The sequence below is a fragment of the Camellia sinensis genome, chromosome 6 (assembly GCF_055761805.1).
Source record: "Camellia sinensis isolate YWXY chromosome 6, ASM5576180v1, whole genome shotgun sequence".
Lineage (NCBI taxonomy): Eukaryota > Viridiplantae > Streptophyta > Magnoliopsida > Ericales > Theaceae > Camellia > Camellia sinensis.
Genome location: NC_138966.1, coordinates 139,929,235 through 139,947,875, shown reverse-complemented (window position 1 = coordinate 139,947,875; position 18,641 = coordinate 139,929,235). Strand labels below are relative to the sequence as shown.

Here is an 18,641-nt window from a genome sequence, read left to right as displayed (position 1 = left end):
TTTCATGCTCGACGGACGCTCGACTGTTGCTCGAGCGTGAGACTCAAGTCCTCGCTCGAGCGCAACTCTTATAGCTCGAGCGGTCTGCAAAAACATGAAACTTTTGAGAGCTTGCATTTCACGCTCGAGTGGACTTCTGGTCGCTCGAGCGGAGATGCAAAAACAAAGGTGGCCGCTTGAGCGCATGATCTGTCACTCAAACGGAGAGGTCGAATTCTGGAATTTTCAAATTCACCTCCAAGCTTCCAAACTCAACTTCAAAGCTACAAAACTCATCCTTTTGGGCCAAACACTTGAGAAAACACATCTAAACTTGGAAAATATTGAGAATTCAAGATCATTTCATGAAATCAACGCCCAAAAGCATGTCAAGTGCTCAAAACTAAGCTCAATTCTTTGAAAAACATAACATGCATGTATTGTCTTGACTTCAAAACTTCCAAAACATGATCAATTGAGATGAAATAATATTAATCAAGATAAATTCTCAAAATAAAGGTAAAATGGACACATGCATGAGAGAATTCTTTGAAATTAAACTCAAATTGTGCTCAAATGGACATGCATGCATGGTATGATCCATATTTCTTCATTCTAGCTCACTTCTCATAATAATCCACCCAATACACTTGTATTCATGAATTTACCAACTCAGGAACAAGGCCAAAGGCTTGAATTCTTACTTTAGCCTCTCAATTGTGCTCTAGATGGTTAATTATTTGAGTTTTTAAGCCAAAAGCTTCAAAGCCTTCTACCTTCTACAATCCTTGAGTTTGAATTCAATTCTCCCTATTCTCTCTCTCTCTCTCTCTCTCACCCACGTTTTGGGCTCATAAGAATGAAGATGAGATGTGTCTTAAGTGGTATAGGGACCCTATATAGGCTTACTTAGTGGTCTTTAATTGAGTTATTGATTAAGCTAATCAATCGGACATTAATTATTTTAATTTAATCATTCCGAATTGATTTTTAATTAAACATATCTTTAAATTCTAAAAATCCCAAATAACACATATATCAAGTCAACTTCGTAATCAGATATTGATAAAGCCTTCAATTCGCAAAACGAAATAGAAACGAAAACAAATATTTCTACAATAAACAGATATAAGCACAATAATGTAACACTTATATGCAATTAATTCAAAATTTCACCTTAATTACTGTTTAGGCTTATTTAACCATGAATTAACGTTAATCAGAGGTCAAGGTTGTTATAGAGTTACAGAAGACTACCACCTCATCGGCTTCCACAGTTGTTGCCAGTTTCAATCCAACAATTAGTGCTTCGTACTTTGCTTCGTTGTTCGAGGCCTTGTGTAGCAACCCTGTAGACCGTCCGAACTTGCTCCGCGCGCCCACCTTTCGGAGAGGGCGCAAATTGTAGTTCTAGCTACTACAGTTCGGACTCCTGTCACGGTTCTGAATCTAATCTCACAAAGTGCAATGTAAGACTGATAAATCACCAAAGAGTCCAAATCCGACAAATCATTTTGGAAAATCGATTTTAATCAAAAAGTGCCAAACATGGACTGCTTTACCAGATTTCAGAGTCGCCACCAAAATATTTTGTTTTTGAAAAATTTAGGAAACCCTGACTCGTGCCTAAGGCCACGTGTTCGTCATCACCAAAGTTGCCTCGGCTCGGGAACTTGGGTACGAGAGGGGAAGGTTCTGAAATTAGCACCCCGGCTCGCCCGATCAAAGATCGGCCTCTACTAACATGATATGTTGTTTTTGTAAACACATGTGTTCTTATTCCAGTTTATTAGCTATCTTTACTATGTGATGCGTACAACACACAAGCATAGACTAAATCACTCAACTTGGAACAAAACATCTCATACTTGTTTTTTTCAAAATGGTTTGAAAGTGCTACTCGCAAGTAGGCTAAGACGCGGATTTGCCACCCTCAAGTGGCCTTAGAAAACAACATGATTTTGCCACTCCGCAAAGTGGGCTTAAAACACACATTTTGATGAATTATTCCAATTCAAGCAATGAAACCTTCATCCACAGGCATTCATGCAGTTTAAACACATAAGCACATAGCCTCATGGCAAACATGCTATCATGGCAGTCACTTACGCACATGCAAGGATGCTAAAGCATAAACACTCACAGTGTACTCCGAGCAAAAAAAGAAGCTAGTCAGTAATCAATGCATGATCCTAGCTATGTTAACAATGCTTAATGCAAACAATGCTTAATGCAACACATGCAAAAATGAAGCTAAAATAGGCTCGGCTGGCTAAGATGGCATATGAATGCAGTAATTTGATACATGTATTCAAATAGGAATTGAAATACAATGCAGTTTGAATGATACACTGAACCCGGTGCATGCAAGACAGATGAATTGTAACAACCCCCATACTGTTTACTGATTAATGACCGATTGATTACCGATAATCACCGATTACTGTTAAACGGAACTGATAATGACTGATAACTGACTGATAATTGAACTGATTAAAAGTACTGAACTGACTGACTGAAATTGGAAACCGAATTGATTGAGTAGATGTTAGTTAAATTGCATTCTATCTGTTTGACTGTATGATTATCTGTTCATACTTATATGTTTAAACTGCTAATTGAAGGCCTTATCGGCGGCCGAATTAGAAATTGATCGGTGTTTTATGATCCTCATAATTTATGTAATTTTATGGAATATTTACCTGAAAACTGATTAGGTATGATTAAATTAGATTAAAATAAGCTAATAAAAGAGTTGGACTTATTTACCATTTTGCCACATGAGTGGCCCACTACTTGAGTCATCTTTGATTCTCATTACACTCAAGTAACACATTTCATCAGCCCTTGTGTTGCCTCTAACCGACCAAGAAGAGAGTTAGAGAGAGAGAGAATTGTTCTTGTTGATTTGGCTTGAATTGCTTGGAATTGAAGTGTAGATTGCTATATTGAACCTCTAGATTTGCATTCGAGGAACCTAGGTATGAATTTCATCTTTTGATTTTGTCTTTAAGTTGATTCATGCATGGTTCATGTTAATTTGTAGAGCTAAGTCATGATTTGGTTCATTAATGGTGGATTGAAGCTCATCTCTTGCATGCATGTTAGTATTGTTGCATTTTGAGGTTGATTACATGGACATTAGTACATGCATGCTCATATTGTTGTTATAGACCATGTTTTCATCTGGTTTTGAAAAGAAATGAGCTGATTGAGCAAGCTTTGGAGCTTCAATTTGGTTTAAAACTCATCCATGCATGTTTGAATGTTGTTCTTGAAAATGGGTTTGAATATGGTTTTAATTGACTCACCTTTGGGGCTTGAATTCATAAATTGAGCTTTGAAACTTGTTATACATTGAATTTAGTTATGTTTTCCAGAATTTGGGCCCAAGAGGTCGAGTTTGGAGTGGTTAAATGCTTGGTTTGAGCTTGGGAGGCAAATCTGGAAATTCCAGATTTGGCTTCCTCGCTCGAGCGAAGGGTTCCCCGCTCGAGCGAGCACCTTTGCCCAGGGCTCCGCTCGAGCGACCTTCGAGCGACCATCGCGCGTAAAATCTCAGCATCCAGTACTTTTACTGTTTTGCAGACCACTCGAGCGAAGGATTCCTCGCTCGAGTGAAGCCTTTGATTTTGGACTTCCGCTCGAGCGAAGAAAGTCTCGCTCGAGCGAGGCCCCTATTTTCAGCAAAGTTTGCAAAATGTTTTCTAAGTGTATTTTTGCATCCTCATCCCACCCTAGGCATTCTTAGGCCTAGTTTAAGACATTTAGATGAGGATATCGTTGTAGAACACACCAAGGCAAATTAGGGATTAAGTTATGATATTTCCCAACTGTGTAGCTTAGTGTGTGTTCAACCTGTGAACTGTGTAGGGTTGGCAACTGGGGAGACACGCTCTAGCATACTGTAGCCCAGAACTCTGTGAGTAACAATTGTGTAAAGATATGTTCAACTGATATCTTTTGAATACTGAACTGAACTGTTTACTGAACTGGTATTATTTACTGAATGAATGTATGTCCTTTATTTCTGAACTGTACTGTGGCATCCTTAGTACCTACTGTTTACTGTTACTGTTACTGTTACAGAGATCTCTGTCGATTCCCTCGTGGAGCCACTACTGTTTACTGACTGATGGCCATCATTACTGTTCGGTCTTTTAAGACCTACTGTTACTGTTATGCTAATGGATGTACCACATATGACTGTTTACTGTACTGAACAACTGAAATACTGATTGAATTGAACTGTTTTCATTACTGTAAGGATATTCATTCTAAACCCCTTTACGCTTTATGTTATTCACTGGGCTTTAGCTCACGGCTCATATATATATGTAGGTGTGCAGGCACCAGATCGGAGCTAGGAGCGTCAGGGTAACTCCAGTTTTGTCAAGCCAGCCTTTGTGCCTCACTGCGAGGTTCCGAGCCTATCTGTTAAGGCTTAGGGGTCTTTTACAATTCCCCCTTCTGTACTGTTTTACTGTTCTGTATAGACTGAGTGTTACTGTACTGTTATATAGGGTCGAGTCCCTAGTCTGAATGATTGTAAATATTGTGTATACTGTTCTGTACTGTTTATGTATAAATGTATGAAAAGTCCTTTTGCATACAGATTGTCACAGCTCAATGGACACTATTTATTTACTGTATTGGCTTCCGCCAGGCCCTGTACTCTGTTTTACTGTATTACTGTTCTGCAGGCCTTCGGTAATCTCGGATTATTGGCCGGTTACGGTGCTAAACCCATAGGGCCGGGTTTGGGTCGTGACAGAGTGGTATCAGAGCGATACTTACCACGAGTTATACCGCACACACGTGTCCAAATGAGCTATAGGGTGTCCTAGAAAAGTGATTAGGGCATCTCATGAGCATGATAGGTGTGTGGTTGTGTTATGACTGAATACATACTCATGTGGTAAACTGTTAAACAAATGACTGCTTATGTTTAAAACTGTTATAACTGCTTATAGTGAAATGGACAATGCAAATGAACCTGAGTCCTCATCTACTGAGGCAAGAATGGAAAGAATGGAAAGAATGATGGAACTGATAACTGCTAGACTTGAACAACAGAACCAACAGCCTCCTCCTCCTCCGGTACAGCCGGAACCTAATGCAAATGTAAATGATGGGGATATAATTGCTCTGACCCAGAAGTTCAGCAAAATGAAACCGCCATCCTTTCAGGGAGGCCTTGAACCGTTAAAAGCTGAAGCTTGGGTTCTGGAAACAGAAAAATTATTTGAAGTGTTTCCGTGCTCAGAAGCGAACAAAGTACTGTTAGCTACCTTCACCTTACAAGAAGAAGCTAGAAGGTGGTGGATGCTGATCCGTGATACAAATACTGTTATGACGTGGGCTCAGTTCAAGGAGTCCTTCTTTGAAAAGTACTTCCCTCAGTGTGTCAGGGATAGAAAAGTGACTGAATTTGAACAGCTGAAGCAGGGCACAATGTCCGTTGCAGAGTATGAAACCAAATTTACTGAACTTGCCCGTTATGCACCGCACATGGTGGATACTGAATATAAGAAGGCCAGAAAATTTGAAGGTGGCCTTAATGTTGCAATTCTTGACCGAATAAATGTGTTGAAACTACCGACTTTTGTGGGTGTTCTCGACCGGGCATTGATGGCCGAGTCGAACATTGCAGCGGTGAAACAATCTGAAACACCAACAACTGAATGGCATGGTAAAAGGCAGGGTTTCAAATTCAAGAAAGGCAAGCACAACCCAGCCAACAAGAAACAGAACACGGGATCAACGACTAGCCCCAGCCAAGGGAGTGGGTTCACTCCACCCTGCTCTGTATGTGGCAACAGGCACAAAGGGGTTTGTCACAAATTATCTGGAGCCTGTTACAGGTGTGGCAAGGTGGGCCACATGGTTAAAGACTGCCCCTCTGCTCCACAAGCCAGTAGTAAAGCTGCACCAAGCGCAGCAGCATCAACTGTAGCACCAAAGCCTAACCCCAGAGCTACCGAGAAAGAGCCTGTGAGGCAAGGCCGAGTGTTCGCACTAGTACCGGGAGATGTGCAGAATACCGAGACCGTTGTGTCAGGTATCCTCTCTATCTGTACGCAAAATGCATATGTACTGATTGATTCGGGGTCTACACATTCTTATGTATCACATGCTTTTTCACGAAAATTGAATAGACCCTTAGAACCCATGAACTATCTGCTAGCCGTATCATCACCCGTAGGGGGATCCATGACATGTGCTTATATGTACCCCGCATGTGAAATTATTGTTGGGGATATGCATCTGTTTATTGATTTACTGCCATTGAACATTGATCATTTTGACGTAATATTGGGGATGGATTGGTTACAAAAATATCATGCCACTATTGACTGTGTGACCAAGCAAGTTGTTTTCCGTCCACCTAGTTTGCCTGAATTTGTGTTTAATGGGAGTGGAGTAGTACCTCCTCCGTATTTGATTTCGTCAGTAAAAGCTGTTAAATTAATTAGGAAAGGATGTAAAGGATATCTGTGTTCTGTACTGACTGTGTCTACTGATGATAGTGTTAAAACTGATGTGAATTGTATTCCTATAGTCAGAGAATTTCCAGATGTTTTTCCAGATAATCTTCCAGGAGATTTGACTGATAGGGAGATTGAATTTACCGTTGATGTGATTCCCGGAACACAACCATTTTCTAAAGCTCCTTACCGAATGGCTCCAACTGAACTGAAAGAACTGAAAGTGCAATTGCAAGAACTGTTAGACAAAAAGTTCATCAGACCTAGCACTTCGCCATGGGGTGCTCCTGTTTTGTTTGTCAAGAAGAAAGATGGCTCACTGAGACTGTGCATTGACTACCGTGAACTGAATAAGGTAACTGTAAAGAACAAATACCCATTACCGCGTATTGATGACCTGTTTGATCAGTTACAGGGTGCTAAAGTATTTTCCAAGATTGATCTCAGATCCGGATACCATCAGTTGAAAGTTAAACCAGATGACATTGATAAAACTACTTTTAGAACGAGGTATGGACATTATGAATTTTTAGTTATGCCTTTTGGAGTCACGAATGCACCAGCTGCTTTTATGGACCTCATGAACAAAATTTTCAAACCATACCTTGATGACTTTATTGTTGTATTTATTGATGATATATTGATTTACTCCAAAAGTATAGAACAGCATGAACATCATCTGAGACTTGCCCTACAAACCTTAAGAGAACAGAAACTGTATGCTAAACTGTCTAAATGTGAATTTTGGCTTGACCATGTTATGTTTTTGGGGCATGTTGTTAGCAAAGATGGAATTTCTGTTGATCCGCAGAAAATTGAAGCTGTAGTGAACTGGCCTAGACCAACAAATGTGACTGAAGTCCGAAGCTTTTTGGGATTGGCTGGATATTACAGAAGATTTGTCAAAGATTTCTCCAAAATTGCCCTACCATTGACTCAGTTAACTCAAAAGGGGACATCATTTGACTGGACTGACCAAAGAGAATCTGCTTTCCAGGAGCTGAAAACTCGATTAGTGACTGCACCAGTTCTTACCTTACCTTCAGGTATGGATGGCTATATTGTATTTAGTGATGCTTCTCATAAGGGTTTGGGGTGTGTTTTAATGCAGAATGGGAGAGTTATTGCTTATGCTTCCCGACAGTTGAGACCACATGAAAAGAACTACCCGACCCATGACCTGGAACTTGCTGCAGTGGTGTTTGCACTGAAAATTTGGCGTCACTATCTGTATGGGGTGACATGTGAAGTATACACTGACCACAAGAGCTTAAAATATTTCTTCACACAGAAAGAACTGAACATGAGACAGCGGAGATGGCTGGAACTGATTAAAGACTATGACCTACAGATATTGTACCATCCAGGAAAAGCCAATACCGTTGCCGATGCATTGAGCCGGAAATCGATTGGAAACTTAGCATGTTTGCTTACCGGACAGAAAGAGTTGCTTTGTGACCTTGAAAAATCTGAAATTGAAATTGTTTTGAGAGAACAAGGTGGAATCTTAGCCGCTATTTCTGCTCAACCGGCACTGATTGAAGAGGTTAAAGAAAAACAGCAACTGGATGATTTCTTGAAGAAGATCATCGAGGAAAGAGAATCTAAACCAAGACCGGGATTCAAATTTGAGAATAATGTACTGAAATTTCAAGAAAGACTGTGTGTACCAAATGATACTGAACTGAAAAGGAGAGTTCTACAAGAAGGCCACAATTCGAAATTGTCTATCCATCCGGGGAATACGAAAATGTACCAAAATCTGAAACAGAATTTCTGGTGGCCGGGAATGAAGAAAGAAATTGCCGATTTTGTATCCAAATGTCTTCATTGCCAACAGGTCAAAGCTGAACATCAACGACCGGCCGGACTATTGCAACCCCTACCCATACCAGAGTGGAAATGGGAGCATATCACCATGGATTTTATTGTGGGATTACCTCGCTCCAGAAAAGGTATGGATTCAATTTGGGTTATTGTTGATAGATTAACCAAATCTGCTCACTTCTTACCTGTCAAGACAATCTATAACGCGGACAAATTGGTTGTTATCTATATTGATGAGATTGTAAGACTGCATGGAGTGCCTGTGTCCATTGTTTCTGACAGGGATTCGAAGTTTACATCGAGATTTTGGCAAAGCCTACAAACTGCACTGGGTACTGAACTGAGACTGAGTAGTGCCTATTATCCTCAGACAGATGGCCAATCAGAAAGGACCATCCAAACTCTGGAGGATTTACTGAGAATGTGTGTCCTTGATTTTCAGGGAGACTGGGAAAGTCATCTGCCATTAGCTGAATTCGCCTACAACAACAGCTACCATTCGAGTATAGGCATGGCGCCTTTCGAGGCATTGTATGGCAGGAAATGTAGGTCTCCAATTTGCTGGGCAGAAGTTGGAGATGGGCCTTTGCTTGGGCCCGAGATTGTGTATGAAACAACTGAAAAAGTGAAATTGATACAGCAGAGACTGAAAACTGCACAGAGTAGACAGAAAAGTTATGCAGATGTCAGGAGACGGGACAAAGAGTATGAAGTGGGTGATCACGTTTTTGTGAAAGTGACACCAATGAAAGGCCAGACTCGTTTTGGAGTCAAGGGCAAGTTAGCGCCGAGATATGTCGGACCGTATGAGATTATTGAGAAAATCAATCCGGTGGCGTATCAAGTTGCGCTCCCTCCTGAAATGGAACACATGCATAATGTTTTCCACATTTCTATGTTAAGAGATTATCTCCGGGATCCGTTCCATGTAATAGAGCCTACCCACGTAGTGTTGAGTGATGACTACACTTACGAAGAACGGCCTATACAGATTGTAAACCGACGGATCAAGAAACTGAGGAACAAATAGATTCCGCTAGTAAAAGTTGACTAGCAGAACCACGGTGGCGTGTATGCCACTTGGGAAAGGGAAGATGACATGGCCAAACGATATCCTGAACTGTTTCCACTGAATCCTGTTTTCTTCCAGAATGAAGGTAACTCGAGTTTAGAGGACTAAACTCTTTATAAGGAGGGGAGACTGTAACAACCCCCATACTGTTTACTGATTAATGACCGATTGATTACCGAAAATCACCGATTACTGTTAAACGGAACTGATAATGACTGATAACTGACTGATAATTGAACTGATTAAAAGTACTGAACTGACTGACTGAAATTGGAAACCGAATTGATTGAGTAGATGTTAGTTAAATTGCATTCTATCTGTTTGACTGTATGATTATCTGTTCATACTTATATGTTTAAACTGCTAATTGAAGGCCTTATCGGCGGCCGAATTAGAAATTGATCGGTGTTTTATGATCCTCATAATTTATGTAATTTTATGGAATATTTACCTGAAAACTGATTAGGTATGATTAAATTAGATTAAAATAAGCTAATAAAAGAGTTGGACTTATTTACCATTTTGCCACATGAGTGGCCCACTACTTGAGTCATCTTTGATTCTCATTACACTCAAGTAACACATTTCATCAGCCCTTGTGTTGCCTCTAACCGACCAAGAAGAGAGTTAGAGAGAGAGAGAATTGTTCTTGTTGATTTGGCTTGAATTGCTTGGAATTGAAGTGTAGATTGCTATATTGAACCTCTAGATTTGCATTCGAGGAACCTAGGTATGAATTTCATCTTTTGATTTTGTCTTTAAGTTGATTCATGCATGGTTCATGTTAATTTGTAGAGCTAAGTCATGATTTGGTTCATTAATGGTGGATTGAAGCTCATCTCTTGCATGCATGTTAGTATTGTTGCATTTTGAGGTTGATTACATGGACATTAGTACATGCATGCTCATATTGTTGTTATAGACCATGTTTTCATCTGGTTTTGAAAAGAAATGAGCTGATTGAGCAAGCTTTGGAGCTTCAATTTGGTTTAAAACTCATCCATGCATGTTTGAATGTTGTTCTTGAAAATGGGTTTGAATATGGTTTTAATTGACTCACCTTTGGGGCTTGAATTCATAAATTGAGCTTTGAAACTTGTTATACATTGAATTTAGTTATGTTTTCCAGAATTTGGGCCCAAGAGGTCGAGTTTGGAGTGGTTGAATGCTTGGTTTGAGCTTGGGAGGCAAATCTGGAAATTCCAGATTTGGCTTCCTCGCTCGAGCGAAGGGTTCCCCGCTCGAGCGAGCACCTTTGCCCAGGGCTCCGCTCGAGCGACCTTCGAGCGACCATCGCGCGTAAAATCTCAGCATCCAGTACTTTTACTGTTTTGCAGACCGCTCGAGCGAAGGATTCCTCGCTCGAGTGAAGCCTTTGATTTTGGACTTCCGCTCGAGCGAAGAAAGTCTCGCTCGAGCGAGGCCCCTATTTTCAGCAAAGTTTGCAAAATGTTTTCTAAGTGTATTTTTGCATCCTCATCCCACCCTAGGCATTCTTAGGCCTAGTTTAAGACATTTAGATGAGGATATCGTTGTAGAACACACCAAGGCAAATTAGGGATTAAGTTATGATATTTCCCAACTGTGTAGCTTAGTGTGTGTTCAACCTGTGAACTGTGTAGGGTTGGCAACTGGGGAGACACGCTCTAGCATACTGTAGCCCAGAACTCTGTGAGTAACAATTGTGTAAAGATATGTTCAACTGATATCTTTTGAATACTGAACTGAACTGTTTACTGAACTGGTATTATTTACTGAATGAATGTATGTCCTTTATTTCTGAACTGTACTGTGGCATCCTTAGTACCTACTGTTTACTGTTACTGTTACTGTTACAGAGATCTCTGTCGGTTCCCTCGTGGAGCCACTACTGTTTACTGACTGATGGCCATCATTACTGTTCGGTCTTTTAAGACCTACTGTTACTGTTATGCTAATGGATGTACCACATATGACTGTTTACTGTACTGAACAACTGAAATACTGATTGAATTGAACTGTTTTCATTACTGTAAGGACATTCATTCTAAACCCCTTTACGCTTTATGTTATTCACTGGGCTTTAGCTCACGGCTCATATATATATGTAGGTGTGCAGGCACCAGATCGGAGCTAGGAGCGTCAGGGTAACTCCAGTTTTGTCAAGCCAGCCTTTGTGCCTCACTGCGAGGTTCCGAGCCTATCTGTTAAGGCTTAGGGGTCTTTTACAATTCCCCCTTCTGTACTGTTTTACTGTTCTGTATAGACTGAGTGTTACTGTACTGTTATATAGGGTCGAGTCCCTAGTCTGAATGATTGTAAATATTGTGTATACTGTTCTGTACTGTTTATGTATAAATGTATGAAAAGTCCTTTTGCATACAGATTGTCACAGCTCAATGGACACTATTTATTTACTGTATTGGCTTCCGCCAGGCCCTGTACTCTGTTTTACTGTATTACTGTTCTGCAGGCCTTCGGTAATCTCGGATTACTGGCCGGTTACGGTGCTAAACCCATAGGGCCGGGTTTGGGTCGTGACATGAATGATGCACGCATGCAAAGCATAAGTATGCTAATTGAAACATGTCCTAAACTAACCATCGAAAGCTGATAAGTAAAAAGAAGAAAGAAATGGGGTTAGAAGACATGCATCACACACGCGCACGCTTATTACAGCATTTACCCTCTCGATGGAGGGTCCGAATGAATACGCTAAGCTAATCAACTAATCTAATTAAGCTAATTAGACTAATTATTACAAATCAAATTGAATAACAAGTAAACTACTTACTAATTGTTACAACAATTAACTAATTAACAATTTAATTAATTTACCAATTCAGGCTAACTAACAAGTAAAGCTTTAAAACTCTGCTGCCTTGGCTCTGTTTGAAGAAGCAGAAGATGCATGCTCGGTTTTAGCCCCGAAAAGCTCTTCGGTTGCTCTCTTGAGGCTCTGTTTGTAGGGTGTCTTTGAGAACTTGCTGCTGAACCTTACCAAATCAATGCTAGGGAATGCACCAGTGGCCTGCCGGCCATGAGGAGCTACTGCCGACCCCCCTGCCTGCCAAAGATGCACACTGCCGGCCAGAGATGAAAGGGTGCCGGCCAACAATGAAGAACTGCCGGCCACTGGTGTGCTGTGACACCAAGCTGCAACAGAGCACAAAACAGAGGAAATTGAGGGTCTCCCAAGGGTATGTACATACCATGCCACTCCATATCACCTCAAAACATCAAGGGAGAGGCACCATTGGATCCAAGACCATCAATTAAGCATCTCAATGCATGATGGCCAAAGATCCAACTTGCACAAATTCAATAAATGGAATGCAAACAAGACTCTAAATCCATTACCTCCTCATGGATGATCAAAGGCAACAGAGACAAAGGGGATTGGCTCACTTTCATCACTTCAAGTATGAAGTGGGCCAATCCACCTTGTGTTCAACATAACGTCCGGTTGAACATCGTGTAATGCAAACAACATGCTACGCTTGGCATGAAACACAAGACTCTAACATGTAAACAACGTATCCATAACATGTTAAGGGACTAAAATGATGAAACTAGTGAATGACACAACACTAGAGACATGCAATATAATGCTCAAATGATCATACCAGCTATGGACAGACCTAGAACATGCCAAATCAGTGGCCTAAACATGCTGAAACTCAAGCACAAGAAGCAAGAAAAGCATGCCCAACTTATGGCTCACAAGCAAGGCACAAAACTCAACTCTCAAACACAATGAAAGAGTGATATGTGTGAGAGTGAGACAATGTTATATGCTCTGAATTTACATGCTAAATGATGCCATATCATGCAAACAACACAAGTATAGCATGTTAGGGTCCTTAGAACTCAAAGCTAGTCAAGGGTTTTACACAAGAGGCATGCAATACAATGCACAAACAACCAAACCAGCTCTGGACAGAGCTTAATCATGCTAAATCAGAGGCTACAACATGCTGGAATTGAAGCTCAAATAGCAAGAAATGCATACTCATGTATTGGCCCATAAACAAGGCATAAAGGCACAACTCTCAAAGCCATTGAAAGAGTGATTTAAGTGGAAGTATGGCAAAGATATAAGCTCTGAAATTACATATCAAATGAAGCCATAACATGCAAAAAGCTCAAGTATGACATGCTAGGGGTCCCAAAGTGCAAGGCTAGCAAAGCCAAATACACTATAGCTATGCAAAGCCAAACATGCATGACCAAAACCACTTAAATCAGACCTCAAGCACATTAAATCAAAACCAAAAATGTGCTGGAGTAGAGCATACGCATGCTAGATCAATAGACTAAAACAACAAACATACTAGGCTAGTGAACCAAAATTGCACTACAAGTGCAAGGAGCATGCAAGAGGCAACCAAACCAACACAAATCAGAGTTATGACATGCCAAATAATGGCTAAAAACATGCTTAAACTAAGCAAATTCAAAGCATAAAGACATGCTACTTTGCAAGGTTACAAGTAGGATTACACTACAAGTATAAGAAGCATGCAAGAGAGGACCAAGACAACCAAAAACAGAGTTATGGCAGGTCTGAAAAGTCACAAAAATATGCTTGAACAAAGAAGTAGAAACATATGATAGGCCAACAAGACAACCAAGCAAGACAAGAGGAGGGGGGGATCACCCTCTCCTATTTGGGACCTCAAAATAGGGTTTTTACCACTGAAAATTCTCTGAATTTCAGTGGTTAAAAGGCCACGAAAATTTATTTTGAAAGGCCTTAAAAGATAGCTCAAAAGGCTTTACAAGCCAAGGAGCAAAAGAGAGAGACAACCCCCTAGCCAAACAAGGCTTAAACCACCATTTTAGAACATCAAAACCAGAGTTTTTTATGGTTCAAAACCAGCCCCAAAATAGTCCAAAACAATGGAAAAAGGATGGTGAAGCAAGTGTGAAAGACAAGCTTAAAGGGTGAAAGTTTTACCTCTTGGAGGGAAGCACACTTTGAGGCACAAAACCAAGTCAAAACCTCCTTAATGAGCTCCAAGAAGACCTTTTAGCAACCTCAGCCCAATGATCAACAACTCTTGTTAAGGGTTGATAGGTTGAAGATGATTGTATGCAAGCCTTTAAGCACAAATGCCCAAGAGAGTGAAATCTATAGAGAGTATTAAAAAGAGAGAGGCTCTCAAACTTCTTCCTCAATTGTTCTCCAAATGTTCTAACCCTTGAATATGAGATATAAGGCTCTCATATATAGTAAAATATCAAGCTTTGGTCGAAATATCTCCAAAGGGGACAGCTGTGCCAGCTGGAAGCAAAATATTTGCAGAAAACTGCACTGTTCCATCTGTGGCCGGCACTGTACCACTGTTGGTCGGCACTTTACCATTGTTGGCCGGCAGCACACTCCCTTGGATGGCAGGGGGCTGGCATTGACCATTCATGGCCGGCACATAGCCCAAAAATCCTATTCATGGTCATAAACTTCCACCTCTGGTTGGACAAAAAAATCTATTTTTTAGGCCCGATTTCAACCGGACATATCTCCTTTATCTGAACTCTTTTTCAGGTCATTCTTGAGCCTAAATTGTAGCCCTGGAAGTCTTCTTTCAAATGGTGGCAGCCTCACTTCAAAATTCCAAGTGTACAAAAAGTTATGCCCATTTGAGTGAATACTGCTCAGTTTTGATCCTGCCGGGATTCATGCCCAATTGCCTCTCCAACTTGTTTTCTTCTCTCATCTCCTCTTTTCTTCAACTCCAAACCCCTAAACAAGGTGTTTTAAAGATTTTTCAAAAGAGTTCATCTCTCCTTCATTCATTTCCACTTTGTCCTTGCTCGGTTTACCGAAAAGCGCGACATTTAACAAAATGCGAGCATCAGAACATCGCAGAAGAATTTTCAAAACTATTTTGAAAGAGAGGGTTTCAAGGTCTCAAAATCTTTTGATCAAGATCATTTTGGTCCAAAAAGGGGTATGAAGTTGGGATTTGACTTTCTCCTTGCCGAAGAAATCGAACCCTTGCACTGCACAACTTTCACCACCAAGTAAACCATCAGTAACGCCCAAGTCTTAAGGGCGGTCAAAAATGGGGTGTCTACAAACCCTGACCCACGATTAATATTAATCCATGATTAATTATGCCTAATAGTAATTAAGGAGGAATTTTGAATTAATTGGCATGTGTGTGTTGCATTATCTGTGTTTATATCTGTTTTGCGTAGCAAGATCTGCTCATGTTTTAGTTTCAGTTTGTAAATTGAAGGTCTTATCGGCATTCGACTCAGAAATTGACTTGATTTATATGTTAAGTAGGATTTATATAATTTTTATGGTAAGTTCAATTAAAAGTTGATTTGGAACAATTAAATTAGACTTTTATTTGGCTTTAAATTAATTACACTTTTGTCCAAATCTAATTTAGGCCTTAGTGGACTTCTTTGAGCACCAAAACCCCCCCAATTCATTCCTTTGATGATACAAACGTGAGAGTGAGGGAGAGGAGAGAGAGAATTGGTCAAAGACTTGAGAATTTAAATTCAAAACTAAGGATTGCTAGAATTGTTGTCAAAGTGAAGAAGATTAGAGGGTTTCAACTTTAACGCTTGTGGATTCAAGCCTCTTGGGAAGGAATTGAACTCTTAATTGAGTAATTGATGTAGATTCTACAAGATTATTGGTGAATTAAGTGAAGTCATGTAGGAATTGCACTAGAGTTGGGAATAACTGGGCCATACCATGTATTCATGTGTATTTTCTCACAAATTGAGCATGATTTCAAGGATTTCTTTCATGCATGTGTTCATCTCACTTACATTTTGGGAGTTCATCATGTTTTCCATTAAATTGCCAAGTTTGGTCATGGTTTAAAGAGGTTGGATTCAAGAAAAATTCATGCATGTTATGTTCATAAAATATTCTTGAGTTTCATGTTGAATTTTGTTCAATTGGCAAGTCTTTAAGCCATGATTTCTTGAATTAATCCTTGGAACATGTTATTTTATGAGTCTCCATGAGTTTTCCAAAGTTTTGGCCTAGAAAAATTGAGTTTGGTGCCTTAGAGGTTGAATTTGAACTTGTGGATCAAATCTGGAAATTATAGAAATTTGATCCACGCTCGAGCGGGGGAATTCACGCTCGAGCTAGCACTCTGGGTACGGGCACTTCAACTCGAGCGACAAGAGTCACGCTCGAGCATGAAATGCATATACCCAGAAGTTCATATGTTTTGCAGTCCGCTCGAGCGGGGGAATTCACGCTCGAGTGAGGGTTTGAGTCTCACGCTCGAGCGGGGATCAAGCGTGCGTCAAGCGTAGAAATCATGCAACCAGTACTTTTTCCAAAGTTTACAGTCCGCTCGAGCGAAGAAATTCACGCTCGAGCGAGCCTTCACATCTTGCATGTCCGCTCGAGCGGGGAAAGTCACGCTTGAGTGTGGACCCTATTTTCAGCAAAATTTGAGAAATGTTTCCAAGTGCATCTTTGCATCCTCTTTCCATCTTAGGCATTCCTAGGCCATGTTTAAGAGTCTATAATGAGGACAAAGACTAAAAGCACGCCGAGAGTAAATAAAACAAGTTATGTATAATTTGATAGTATGTTTCAAGTGTGTGTTTGTATGTATGTTCGTGTAGGTCGCGTGCCTCGAACCATTTGATTAATCTGCTCTGTTTGTCTGCACCCGAAGCCAACTGTGAGTAATAACTCTGTAAAGTTATGTTTAACTTTAAGTATCCTCTGACTGATATGATATGATCTATTTTCTGAAATGTTATTTTATGAATTATGAATGAATGTCCAATTTACTGAACTCTATCTGTGGCACCCTTAGTTCACGTGGCCCTCGCCCGGGGGTAACAATACCGTGACCAATCTGCACGTGGCCCTCGCCTAGGGGTAACAATACTGTGACTTATATTCACGTGGCCCTCGCTCGGGGGTAACAATATTGAGGCCTACATTCACGTGGCCCTTGCTTGGGGGTAACAATACCATGGCTACTTGCGCGCAAGATATGGACCTTTATGGTCATCGGTACCGACTATGCATGTGGGTTTTAGGACCAAGTTGATATGTTAGCTATTGGGTGTACCACATATATCTGCTTACAAATTTGAATATGTATATGAATCTATTTCTGATATTAACTCTGATTTCTGAATCTGTGATGGACATCATTCATTTAACCCTTTACTCAGTTATTATTCATTGGGCTCTAACTCACTGTATTATCTATATGTATGTAGGTGGGCAAGCGCGTGACTAGGCCTGAGACGCTGCCTGGCGAGTTTTGGTTTCAGCCAGCTATTATGCCTCCCGTGGAGGTTCCCTTTTGAGGTCTACCCGAGTTCGTAGTCTTTGGGACTTTTGTTCTTCCATAATGTTTATGTCTGGTCTGAACACGTTGTAATCCTGTATATGTGACTTGGGTGATGTAAAGCTACTGTATCTTAATGCCTTATCTGTATGTATGCAACATGTATATGAAAGTTTTATATTTTCTGTCCCATATATATGTCTGCACAGCTCTATGGACTATGTAAGTTTGCATAATTGCTTCCGCAGTCCCTACTACAAATATTATTCTGTTCAGAGGCCTTCGGTAATCTAAGGGTTACTGGCCGGTTACGATGCTAAACCCATAGGGGCGGGTTTGGGTCGTGACACCTTGAACCCCAAACGGATAGACTGTTCTATCATTTGCCCATTTGCCAATACCAAAACCACTCCTGCCCCTACTCCTGGTTAGTTTGAGCTGCCATTGACAAAGAGGCGAAAAGAGTCGCCGATGTAAATATCGCAGAGTTTTAGCCTTTCTTCTCCCTTTTTTGTTCTATTAACATGGGGTTCCATGGCCCTAGTTAGTTTTCCTCTTCCTCTCCTAGACATCCTAGGCCGCGGCTCACTGGTGCCCGTTTTGGGATCGCACCTGGAGAGAATTCTGCCACTACATCGGCTGAAACTTGGCCCTTGATTGCTATTCTTGGCCTGAATTCTAAGTCATACTGACCTAGAACTACAACCCATCGAGATACTCTGCCTATCAGGTCCCCATGCTACAACAGGGACTTTAGTGGATGCTCGGTTAGCACCACAATCTTGTGGGCTTGAAAGTAGTGGTTCAGTTTTTTAGAGGCCATTACCAGAGCAAATGTTAACTTCTCCAGAGGCAAGTACCGGGTTTTTGCATTTGCCAGGGTCTTGCTCACATAGTACACTGCCTTCTGCTCACTTTTTTCTTCTTGGATGACCACGACACTCATGGCATGGTCCGAAATTGCCAGGTACAAGAATAATTCTCCTGGTACCGGGTTCG

The 18,641-nt window shown here is 40.7% G+C and overlaps 1 protein-coding gene across 3 annotated transcripts in view; it reads right to left on the bottom strand.

The window, feature by feature from the left end:
• Positions 1-18,641, bottom strand: part of LOC114272708 (putative disease resistance protein RGA3) — a 49,342-nt gene that overhangs the window by 13,365 nt on the left and 17,336 nt on the right. The window lies entirely within an intron of this gene.